The sequence below is a fragment of the Chlorocebus sabaeus genome, chromosome 3, assembly GCF_047675955.1.
Source record: "Chlorocebus sabaeus isolate Y175 chromosome 3, mChlSab1.0.hap1, whole genome shotgun sequence".
NCBI classification, from domain to species: domain Eukaryota; kingdom Metazoa; phylum Chordata; class Mammalia; order Primates; family Cercopithecidae; genus Chlorocebus; species Chlorocebus sabaeus.
In genome coordinates, this window is record NC_132906.1 from 77,453,270 (window position 1) to 77,465,216 (window position 11,947).

Genomic DNA, 11,947 nt, shown 5'->3' on the forward strand with positions numbered 1-11,947 from the left:
AAGAGGAGGTTGCAGTGAGCCGAGACTGCGCCACTGTACTCTATCCTGGACGACAAAGTGAGACTTCGTCTCAAAAAAAAAAAAAAAAAAAAAAAAAAACTAGCCAGGTGTGGTGGTCAGCACCTGTGCTCCCAGCTACTCGGGAGGCTGAGGCAGGAGAATCACTTGAACCTGGGAGGCAGAGGTTGCAGTGAGCTGAGATGGCACCACTCCACTCCAGCCTGTGTGACAGAGCAAGACTCTGTCTCAAACAAAACAAAAACAAAACAAAAAAACCAAAGTGTCTTATCTTCATCTGAGAAATCACTTCCACTGGAACTCCATGTTATATCTGGAAGCCCACTGATGCTCTTAGATGTGGTGGTTTCTTTTTGGGGTCTAGGGGATAATACAAGGCGCATGTCTTTTCAGCTATTAATGACTGAGCAATGCTTCAGAGAGGACAGCAGCTACCCTTGTTGTCCTGAGACCTGCTGTTGCCTTTCTCCTGGAAAAGATGAGCATTTTTTTTTTTTTTTTTTAAAAAGATGGAGTTTTGCTCTTGTCACCCAGGCTGGAGTGCAATGGCATGATCTCAGCTCACTGCAACCGCCTCAACCTCCAACCTCCGACTTTTTTTTTTTTTTTTTTTTTAAACTTTTTAGTAGAGATGGGTTTTCTCCTTATTGGTCAGGCTGGTCTTGAACTCACGACCTCAGGTGATCCACCCACCTTGGCTTTGCAAAGTGCTGAGATTACAGGCGTGAGCCATTGCTCCCAGACAGGATGAGCATTCTATATCCCTACTCCTTTTTCTCCTGGGGCTGTGAGCACTGCTGTTGCCGGCATCCACCTGAACGCCGCCTCCTCAGCTCACTTCTGGTCCCACCTTGGTGAGCCCCACTGCCTTTGTCTTTTGCATTTCTGATGACAGGCTGACTCCATAAATTGTAACACAATCACAATTGGCCCCAGGCAGAACCTGACTCAGCTCACAAGGACTGTTTATTACATCCCTGTGATGTTATACCCACCCAATCAACATTCCCCATTCCCTAGCTCCTGCCCACCAAACTATCCTTGAAAACCCTAATCTCTAAGCCTTTGAGAAGACTGATTTGAGTAATAACTCTGTGTTCCATATGGCTGGCCTTGCGTCAATTAAACCTTTTTTTTTTTCTTTTTTTTTTTTTTTTTTTGTTTGTTTTTTTTTTTTGAGACGGAGTCTCGCTCTGTAGCCCAGGCCGGAGTGCAGTGGCCGGATCTCAGCTCACTGCAAGCTCCGCCTCCCGGGCTTACGCCATTCTCCAGCCTCAGCCTCCCAAGTAGCTGGGACTACAGGCGCCCGCCACCTTGCCCGGCTAGGTTTTTTTTGTATTTTTTAGTAGAGACGGGGTTTCACCGTATTATCCAGGATGGTCTCGATCTCTTGACCTCGTGATCCGCCCGTCTTGGCCTCCCAAAGTGCTGGGATTACAGGCTTGAGCCACCGAGCCCGGCCTCTTTTTTTTTTTTTTAGTTTTTTGAGACGGAGTCTCACTCTGTCACCTAGGCTGGAGTGCAGTGGCGCGATCTATGCTCACTGCAACCTCCGCCTCCTGGGTTCAAGTGATTCTCCTGCCTCGGCCTCCCAAGTAGCTAGGACTATAGGCGCATGCCACTGTGCCCAGCTCATTTTTGTATTTTTTGTAGAGACAGGGTTTCATTATGTTGGCCAGGCTGGTCTCGAACTCCTGACCTCAGGTGATCTACCTGCCTCGATCTCCCAAAGTGCTGGGATTACAGGTGTGAGCCACTGCACCCAGCCAATTAACTTTTCTTGTTTTATTTTTGAGACAGGGCCTTGCTCTGAAACTGCCTTTGCAAAAATTATAACTGAGATAATTATGATAGTGAAAGAGAGTTGACCTGATTCCATATTGCTTCTAACCTCCAAACTGTTCCTGCTCATTCCCAGGCATAGGACAAACTAACTTTGGAAGGAACTTACTTTATAGTTTAACTTTGAAACAAATAAGATAACAGCCCTTTCCTTTTTTTTTTTTTTTTTTTTTTTTTTGAGATGGAGTCTCACTCTCTCCCAGGCTGGAGTGCAATGGTGTGATCTTGGGTGCACTGCAACCTCTGCTTCCCAGGTTCAAGCGATTCTCCTGCCTCAGCCTCCTGAGTAGCTGGGATTACAGGCATGCGCCACCACGCCCAGCTAAGTTTTGTATTTTTAGAAGAGACAGGGTTTCACCATGTTGGTCAGGCTGGTCTCGAACTCCTGACCTTGTGATCTGCCCGCCTCAGGCTCCCAAAGCGTTGAGATTACAGGCATGAGCCACTGTGCCCGGCCCCCTTTCCTAAAACAAAACCCCTTTTGGCCTAGAGACCAATTGGCCTTTGTAGAACTAACGAATTAGCTTCAAGATTAGAAATTATGGTTTAGGGGTCATATATCTGGAGGTTGCAAGATTCCAAACCTTCCCGAATTGCTTCTGAGAATAACACCACTGTTTAAAACCTAAGATCAGACCGGGTGTGGTGGCTCACACCTGTAATCCCAGCACTTCGGGAGGCTGAGGGCGGGTGGATCACGAGGTCAGGAGTTCAAGATCAGCCTGGCCAAGATGGTGAACCCCGTCTCTACTAAAAATACAAAAGTTACCCGGGCGTGGTGGCAGGTGCCTGTAATCCCAGCTACTTGGGAGGCTGAGGCAGAGAACTTCTTGAACCCGGGAGGCAGAGGTTGCAGTGAGCCAAAATCACGCCACTGCACTCCAGCCTGGGTGACAGAGACAGACTCTGTCTCAAAATATAAATAAATAAATAAATTAATTAATTAATAAAATAAAATAAAATAAAATAAAAAATAAAACCTGAGATCAGTACTTGAATACTTTGCAGACCCTGCATTCTGTTTCTCATGCACCAGCTGATGCCACCCAGACTGGTAATCTGGCTCATCTGGTCTTATGGCCCCCACCCATGAGCTGATTCAGTGCCAGAGGACAGCTTTGACTCTCTGTGATTTCATCTTCCACCTGACCAATCAGCACTCTCCACTTCCCAACCGTCTACCCACCAGATTATCCTTAAAAACCCCAATCCCTGAATTTGGGGAGACTGATGTAATAAGAAAACTCCAATTTCCCATACAGCCAGCTCTGAGTGAAATACACCCTTCCGCTATTGCAATTCCCCTGTCTTGATAAACCAGCTCCATCTAGGCACTGGACAAGGAGAAGCTGTTGGGCAGTTACTGCTCTGTTGCCCAGACCGGAGTGCAGTGTTGTGATCACAGATCACTGCAGCCTCCACCTCCCAGGCTCAACTGGTCCTCTCACCTCAGCCTCCTAAATAGCTGGGACCACAGGTACATGTCACCACACCTGGTGAATTTTTAAGTTTTTTGTAGGCACAGGGTCTCACCATGTTGCCCAGGCTGGTCTTGAACTCCTGGTGTTAGAGTAGTTAGGCAAACATGAGCAGGGCAGGAGAGGCCTCCCGCTATCAGGAATGTCAAGCAACCATCAGATGATGGTCAGGTAGTTGTTACACAGTCTCTGTAAAATAATAATTCATCGCAACCAGTGCCAGAGAAACGCAGTCTTCCAATAGACAGAAAACACCTGAAGGTGGTGATCGGCAGTTTCCTGATGAGATCTCAGAAGTGGGGGGAGTGGGCTTAAGCATGTGCACTAAGAGGAAAATGGAGTTTAACTGGTATATGACCTTGCTCTAGGAATACTCCACTGGAAAGGGGAACACGCCTCAAGTGAGCATATGTACAACTCCAGTAAACTGGGGCCGCTGTGCATGCGGCGCCTCCCCAGCACTGGCAGGCCACTGTGCAGGCAGACAGACAGCCCCAAAGGAAGAGTCAAGGGAGGAGAGATGCAACCCCCAGAAACATGCCTACTTATAAAACCCCAAGTTAAAGTGAAAGGATAGTTCTCCTGACCTTAACCTCCTGTGGGCAGTAGCTGGAGTGGGTCCTTTCAGCTCACCGCTGACCGCTCCTCGAAAGAGGGAGTGCAGGCCAGCAAGTGAGTGCAGGAACCGGAGGGAATGAACACTGGAACTGGCTGGTCGCTCCTCTCTGGCAGCAGGCTCTGTGCAGTCCCCACAGCAGCATCCAAGCCCTTGCCCTCTCGGCACCCAGGTTCTTGTTGTTGTTGTTGTTGTTGTTGTTGTTGTTGTTACGGAGTCTCGCTCTGTGCCCAGGCTGGAGTGCAGTGGCGCGATCTCGGCTCACTGAAAGCTCCGCCTCCCGGGTTCACGCCATTCTCCTGCCTCAGCCTCCCGAGTAGCTGGGACTACAGGCACCTGCCGCCACGCCCAGCTAATTTTTTTGTATTTTTAGAAGAGGTGGGATTTCACCGTGTTAGCCAGGATGGTCTCGATCTCCTGACCTCGTGATCCGCCCGCCTTGGCCTCCCAAAGTGCTGGGATTACAGGCATGAGCCACTGCGCCTGGCCGGCACCCAGGTTCTTGTCCGGCATCCGGTAAGAATCAGGTTCACACAAACGGATTGAAGGGTAGTATATGTGGAGTCTTTTATTTGGCCATGGCTGTCAGCGGGGCAGGAGTTGGAATGGGGATGGTGCAGGAAGGTGATCTTTCCCTGAAGCCGCACCATCTGTGCGTGTCTATCCATAGTCTCCAAGGCTCAGTTGCTTCTCTGCTCGCCACTCAGCTGCTTGCGTTGCTCTGCCAGCTGAAGTCTTTTTACCAGCACAGGATAGGGGCCTGGCAGGCCAAAAGGTAAACATTTGTATGGAAGAATAAGGGTCAGCTGTTTTCACTTCGGAGCTGCAGTTCCAGGCTTAAGGGTTGGATTTAGCCAGGAGCCCAGCTATTCCCTATCAAAAGCTCAAACCAGGCACTTGGAACTCTCAAGTTGTCTGCTTGGCCCTCTTCCAAGGGTACTTTACTTCCTTTTGTTCCTGCTCTAAAACTTTTTAATAGAACTTCACTCCTGCTCTGAAACTTGCCTCAGTCTCTCACTCTGCCTTATGCCTCTCAGGTGAGTTCTTTCCTCTGAAGGGGCAAAAATCGAGTTGCTGCAGACCCGTATGCCGCAGACCCGCTGCTAACACTGGGCTCAAGTTATCCTACTGCCTCCCAAAGTGCTGGGATTACAGGTGTTGCAACTGCCCAGTGGGTTCACCTTGCCCAATGCCTAGACAGAGTCAATTTATCAGTACAGGGGAATTGCAATATAGAAAGAGTAATAGCATAGAGCCAACTGAATGGGACACCAGAGTTTATAATTACTCAAATCAGTCTCCCCGAGCATTTGGGGACCGGAGTTTTTAAAGATAATTTGCTGGGTAGGGTCCAGTGAGTTGAGATTTGCTGATTGGTTGAGTTGGAGATAAAATCACAGGGAGTGAAAACTGTCCTCTTGTGCTGAGTCAGCTTCTGGGTGGGGCCACAAGACCAGATGAGCCAGTTTCTTGATCTGGATGATGCCAGCTGATCCATCAAGGGCAGGGTCTGCAAAATATCTCGAGCACTGACCTTAGGTTTTACAATAGTGATGTTATCCCCAGGAACAATTTTGGGAGGGTCAGAATCTTGCAGCCTTTGGCTACATAACTCCTAAACCATAATTTCTAATCTTTTGGCTAATTTGTTAGTCCTACAAAGGCCAACTGGTCCGTAGGCAAGAAGGGGGTTTGTTTCAGGAAAGAGCTGTCATCTCTTTGTTTCAAACTATAAACTAAGCTCCCCACAAAGCTTGTTCAGCCTACGCCCAAGAATGAACAAGGACAGCTTAGAGGTTAGAAGCAAGATGGAGTTGGTTAGGTCAGATCTCTTTCACTGTCTCAGTTATCATTTTGCAATGGCAGTTTCAGTGTGAGCCACCAAGTCCAGCCTAGACTCTTTCTCTTTTTTTATTTTTTTATTTTTATTTTTTGAGACAGAGTCTCTCTCTGTCACCCAGGCTGGAGTGCACAGAGTCTCTCTCTGTCGCCCAGGCTGGAGTGCAGTGGTGCGATCTCAGCTCACTACAAGCTCTGCATCCCAGGTTCACGCCATTCACCTGCCTCAGCCTCCTGAGTAGCTGGGACTATAGGCACCTGCCACCTCGCCTGGCTAATTTTTTGTATTTTCAGTAAAGATGGGGTTTCACCGTGTTAGCCAGGATGGTCTTGATCTCCTGACCTCGTGACCCACCCGCCTCGGCCTCCCAAAGTGCTGGGATTACAGGTGTGAGCCACCGCGCCCGGCCTAGACTCTTTTCTTTACTGCAGTGCTGAGGTCTCAGTGAATTCATTTTGTCTGTGCAGTCAGCAGGAAGAATCCATTTGGTGATTACACAGAAGAAACGGTCACAAGACCAACAGAGCAAAATCTAATTCCTCCAGTTGTGGAAAATTAGGAGAGGCTCCTAAGTGTCAGGATCTGCCCTTAGGGAGGTTCAAAGACCTGCCTCCTCAGTCATGTGTGACTGCCTTTCCACCACCTCTCCCTGCTTTTGTCCTGGTAAAACCAAGAACAACCCCAGGAGTGCCTTGGAGACTTTACAAGAAGGCAACTTAAGGGAAGATGAAAAAGAAAGAGAGCTGGGCCACATTTTGCCCGGGTGATAATGGAGGGCTTTATGAAATCACTGATTGTAATGAGGGTCCTAGGGTGAGGGTGTTGTTGGGGCCCAGCACATACCACCCCAAAATATTCCTCTTCGGCATATTATTAGCCTGCTTGGGTTTTTTTTTTTTTTTTTTAGAAACTGTAGACGAATGAGCAGCTCTGAAAACCTGCCCTTTTGTAAAGGAAATTTCCATCTATGAAGGAAATTTTCATTAGTAAATGTGCCTGTACCAGGAAGAAGGCTGTTCCGGGCAACTTTTATCACTTGAAAGACTTTTATCTGCCTAACAAGGCAAACTTTATTTACCATACATTTCCCCTCCTGCCCTCCCATAATTTGTCACCCCTACCCACCTCCCATCAGGGTGCAATGCCTGTTTACATATATGATAACAAACAAATCATGGGGAGATGTGCTGACTATAAGTGTTTGTGATAAAGGATTAATCTTTGTAATTACCACCTTTTGGAAGAATCGATATTATTATCTTTAAAGTTAAACTTATTCTTGGACTAGGACTGCTTTTGTTCTTGAGATATGGGGACATCAGGACATTTCTAGGTCTCTTAAGTCCTGTGTCTGTTTAGTAAACATTATTAATTGACTAAGAATGCCTAACCTTCTGGGAATACAGCCCAGCATGTCCCAGCCTGGTTTTTTCTCAGTCTGTATTCAAGATGGAGTCACTCTGGCTGAAGCACTTCTGACAGTATTAATAGGAGGGTGCCTCCCTCCACGCCTGTGTGAGTTTTTCCTAAAGCTGAGCTAGAAGGACAACAAACACAGTTTCCACCTCATGTGGCAAGATACCATCACAACACCCTGAGAGATACATGCTGTCAGCAGGTGACTGCTTGACTACAGTTAAACCACTTTTGCAAAATTTATAGCAGTGAGAAAATTATGACAGCAAAAGGGATCTGACCTGACTCACTCCATCTTGCTTCTTCTTTTTTTTCTTTTCTTTTTTTCTTTTTTGGAGATAGAATTTTGCTCTTATTACCCAGGCTGGAGTGCAATGGCACGATCTTGGCTCACCACAACCTCTGCTTCCCAGGTTCAAGCGATTCTCCTGCCTCAGCCTCTTGAGTAGCTGGGATTACAGGCATGCGTCACCACGCCTGGCCAATTTTTTTGTATTTTTAGTAGAGACAGGGTTTCTCCATGTTGGTCAGGCTGGTCTTAAACTCCCCACCTCAGGTGATCCACCTGTTTCAGCCTCCCAAAGTGCTGGGATTACAGGTGTGAGCCACAGTACCCTGTCTTTTTTTTTTTTTTTTTTTTTTTGAGACCGAGTCTTGCTCTGTCACCCAAGCTGGAGGGCAATGGCACAATCTTGGCTCACCACAACCTCCACCTACCAGATTCAAGCGATCCTCCTGCCTCAGCCTCCCAAGTAGCTGGGATTACAGGCACCTGCCACCACGCCCAGATAATTTTTGTATTTTTAGTAGAGACGGGGTTTCACCATGTTGGTCCGGCTGGTCTCAAACTCCTGACCTCAGGTGATCCACCTGCCTTGGCCTCCCAAAGTGCTGGGATTACAGGCATGAGACACCACCACCCGGCCTCCATCTTGCTTCTAACCTCCAAGCTGCCCTCATTCATTCCTGGGTGTAGGCCGAACTAACTTTGGGAGGAACTTAGTTTACAGTTTAACTTTGAAACAAATGCTGACACAGAAGGTAGAAAGAAATTATTTGGGCAAATAGTGAGGGCAACAGAGTCCTCGGCAGAACTTCTCTTCTAACAAAAGCAGCCCCCAAATCATTTCTTTTCTAACAAAGAGCAGCCTGAAAAATCGAGCTGCAGATATAGATAAGGAAGCTAGAAGCTTGCAGGACAAATGCCAGCAACTGTGCCAATAGAAAAGGGCTACCTGGTGGCCAGGCAAGTCTAACATCAAGGCTCCATCTTCCCTTTTTTTGTTACCACATGTGCAGTAATAGAGAAATGGGCAACATGGCACAGCCCAGGCAGAGAACCTGCGTGCATGAAAACGATTAGGTTGGGGATACAAGAAATTCACGCCCTATGCAAATGGCATAACCAGTTTTTTGTGCCCTATGTAAATCAGGCACCACCTCCTCGCCAGCTTATCTATAAACTCCCCTGCATTTCACCATGGATTTGGCAACCCATTTTTCCAGGACCCCTCTCTGCAGCAGAGAGCTCTTCTCGTTCTTTTTCTTTTTAAACTTCTGCTCTTAACCTCATTCTTTTTGTATCCACATCCTTGTTCTCCATGACCATGGCACAACAAACTTTGGGTATTACTCCAGACAACAAGGCCATTTCAGTACGATAACAGCCCTTTCCCAAAGCAAAACACTTTCTTGCTGGGGACCAGACTGCCTTCGTAGGACTAACAAATTAGCCACAAGACTAGAAATTATAGTTTAGGAGTTGCCCAGGTGCAGTGGCTCATGTCTGTAATCCCAGCACTTTGGGAGGCTCAGGTGGGTAGATCACAAGGTCAGGAGATGGAGACCATCCTGGCCAACATGGTGCAACCCTGTCTCTACTAAAAATGCAAAAATTAGCCAAGCGTGGTGGCATGCACCTGTAGTCCCAGCTACCTGGGAGGTTGAGGCAGGAGAATTGCTTGAACCTGGGAGACAGAGGTTGCAGTGAGCCGATATCATGCCACTGCACTCCAGCCTAGGCAACAGAGCAAGACTCCATCTCAAAAAAAAAAAAAAAAAATATATAGTTTAGGAGTCATGCAGCCCCAGAAGCCACAAGATTCCACACCTCCCCCATTGCTCCTAGGGATAACATCACTGTTGTAAAATCTAAGATCAGTGCCTGAGATATTTTGCTGACCTTGAGATTCTGATGCACCAACTGACACCATCCGGTCCTGTAATCTGGCTCAACCAGTTCTGCCATCCCACCCAGGGACAGGTGGGTGGGACAAAGACACCCACTTTGACCCCCTATAACTTTATCTCTGACCTGACCAATCAGCACTCCCCACTCCCTGTCCAAATTATCGTTTAAAAACTCCAGTCTCATAGGAAATGGATGGCTCAGTATTATAAAAAAATGAGAAATGAAGAAATTTTAATCACTTAAAAAAACTTAAAAAGTATGGCTGGGCACAGTGGCTCGTGTCTATAATCCCAGCACTTTGGGAGGCTAAGGTGGGCAGATCACGAGGTCAGGAGGTTGAGATCATCCTGGCTAACACAGTGAAACCCCGTCTCTACTAAAAATACAAAAAATTAGTCAGGCGTGGTGACACGTGCCTGTAGTCCCAGATACTCAGGAGGCTGAGTCAGGAGAATTGCTTGAACCCAGGAGGCAAAGGTTGCAGTGAGCCGAGATTGCGCCACTGCACTCCAGCCTGGGCAACAGAGCGAGACTCCATCTCAAAAAATAAAAATAAAAAATGAATAAAATAAAAAGTAAAAAAACAAAAACCCTGGTCTCTGAATTTTGGGGGAGACTAATTTCAGTAAAACTCCAGTCTCCTGTTCAGCTGGCTCTGCATGAATGAAACTTTTTCTCTATTGCAGGACCCCTGTCTCAATAAATTGGCTCTATCTGGGCTACAGGCAAGGAGAAACTGTTGAACAGTTACAACCGGAGGAGAGCCAAGGCTACTCATGAGCACAGGTGATGCTGTTCGGGAACAGCCTTGGAAACTTGGAGGACAGATGGATTTCACTGATGTTACAGATGGAAGCTGGGCCAGGGACTGCTAATGGGTCTCCATGATCTTACCTCACCCCTAAGCTAATGTGGCTGAACAGCTTCCTTGGCTAAGTGAGCCTTGGGTTCCCAGCTCCATTTCCCCTTTCTCAGTTTCATTATCTGTCTCTACAACAGCACCCAAAGTTCAATGACAGCAAGGACCCAAGCTTTTGCTACTGGAGGAACAGCTCATGGAAGTGTGCAAGGGAACATATTTTCTTTCTTTCTTTCTTTCTTTTTTTTGAGATGGAGTCTTGCTCTGTCACCCAGGCTGGAGTGCAATGGTGCAATCTCCGCTCACTGCAACCTCTGCCTCCCAGGTTCAAGTGATTCTCCTACCTCAGCCTCCTGAGTAGCTGGGATTACAGGTGCCCAGCTAGTTTTTGTATTTTTAGTAGAGACAGGGTTTCACCATTTGGTCAGGCTGGTCTTGAACTCCTGACCTCGTGATCCACCCGCCTCAGCCTCCCAAAATGCTGGGATTACAGGCATGAGCCACTGAACCCGGCATAAGGGAACATACTTCTAAAGCAGATCCTGGCCGCAGGCTTTTGATTACTCCTAAACTACAGGATACTTACTGGAATCCCAACTGTGAGAAAAAGAACATGTGGTTATCTTGCTAGAAGATGCAACTATCATTTTTTAAATTTAATTAAATTTTTTTTGGAACAGGGTCTTGCTTTGTTGCCCAGGCAGGAGTGCAGTGGCATGAACACAACTCACTGCAGCCTCGACTTCCTGGGCTCAAGTGATCCTCCTGCCTTAGTCTTGCCACCTCAACCTGTATAGTTGGGATCACAGGCGCAAGCCGCCATGTCTGGCTAACTTTTTGATTTTTTTGTAGAGTTGGGGTCTCACTTTGTTGCCCAGGCTGCTCTCAAACTGACACAAGCAATCCTCCCACCTTGGCTTCCCAGAGTGCTGGGGTTATAGGTACGAGCCATTGTGTCCGACCTAACAACTATGATTTCTTTAGAATGTCAGAATTCACACAATGAGGAGAATGTTGGACATTCACTTTGGCATTATAGGCATCTCAAACCCCTGAACTTGTTTTCCTACCACTATTTGGAGGCCATTCTGCCTTTTTTTACTATTTTTTTTTTTTTTTTTTTTTTGGTAGAAAAACAGTCTCACTATGTTGCTCAAACTAGTCTCTAATTCCAGGCCTCCCAAAGTGGTGAGATTACAGATATGAACTACCACACCCAGCCAGGTTGCCATTCTTGACAACCCTCTCTTTATTTTTCTTTCTAGCTGAGATTCTAAAGTAGTCATCTTTGACACATACCTTTCCCTTCCCTAATTTAGTCAAGCAAATATTCTGTTAATTTCCCCTTTGCAAATCTTTTTATTTGTATTGATTTTTTAAAATACTTTTTAATTTTATTTTTATATAGATGGGGTCTCACTATATTGCCCAGGCTGGTTTCAAACTCCTGGACTCAAGCAATCCTCCCCCGTCGGCCTCCCAAAATTCTAGGATTACAGGCATGAGCCACTGTGCCCCAACTCCCTTTGCAAATCTTTTCAACTTCAATGTTAAAACTAAAAGAAAACATAAGATTCAGTTCTTGTGATCAAGTAGTTACTGAGTTCTGAGCAACATGTAAAGATAGAATAGTCTGTGTGTGGTAGCACACACCTGCAGTCCCAGGTACTCAAGAGGTTGAAGTGGG

At 46.8% G+C, this 11,947-nt stretch overlaps 1 long non-coding RNA gene across 1 annotated transcript in view; it reads left to right on the forward strand.

Moving 5' to 3' along the window:
* The window catches only part of LOC119627558 (uncharacterized), a 31,498-nt gene extending 20,219 nt beyond the window's left edge, over positions 1-11,279 (forward strand). Inside the window, exon 3 of the long non-coding RNA XR_005243744.2 lies at positions 10,088-11,279. This is a non-coding gene — a long non-coding RNA (uncharacterized lncRNA). The remainder of the gene's footprint in view (positions 1-10,087) is intronic.
* The last annotated feature ends 668 nt before the right edge of the window (positions 11,280-11,947 follow it).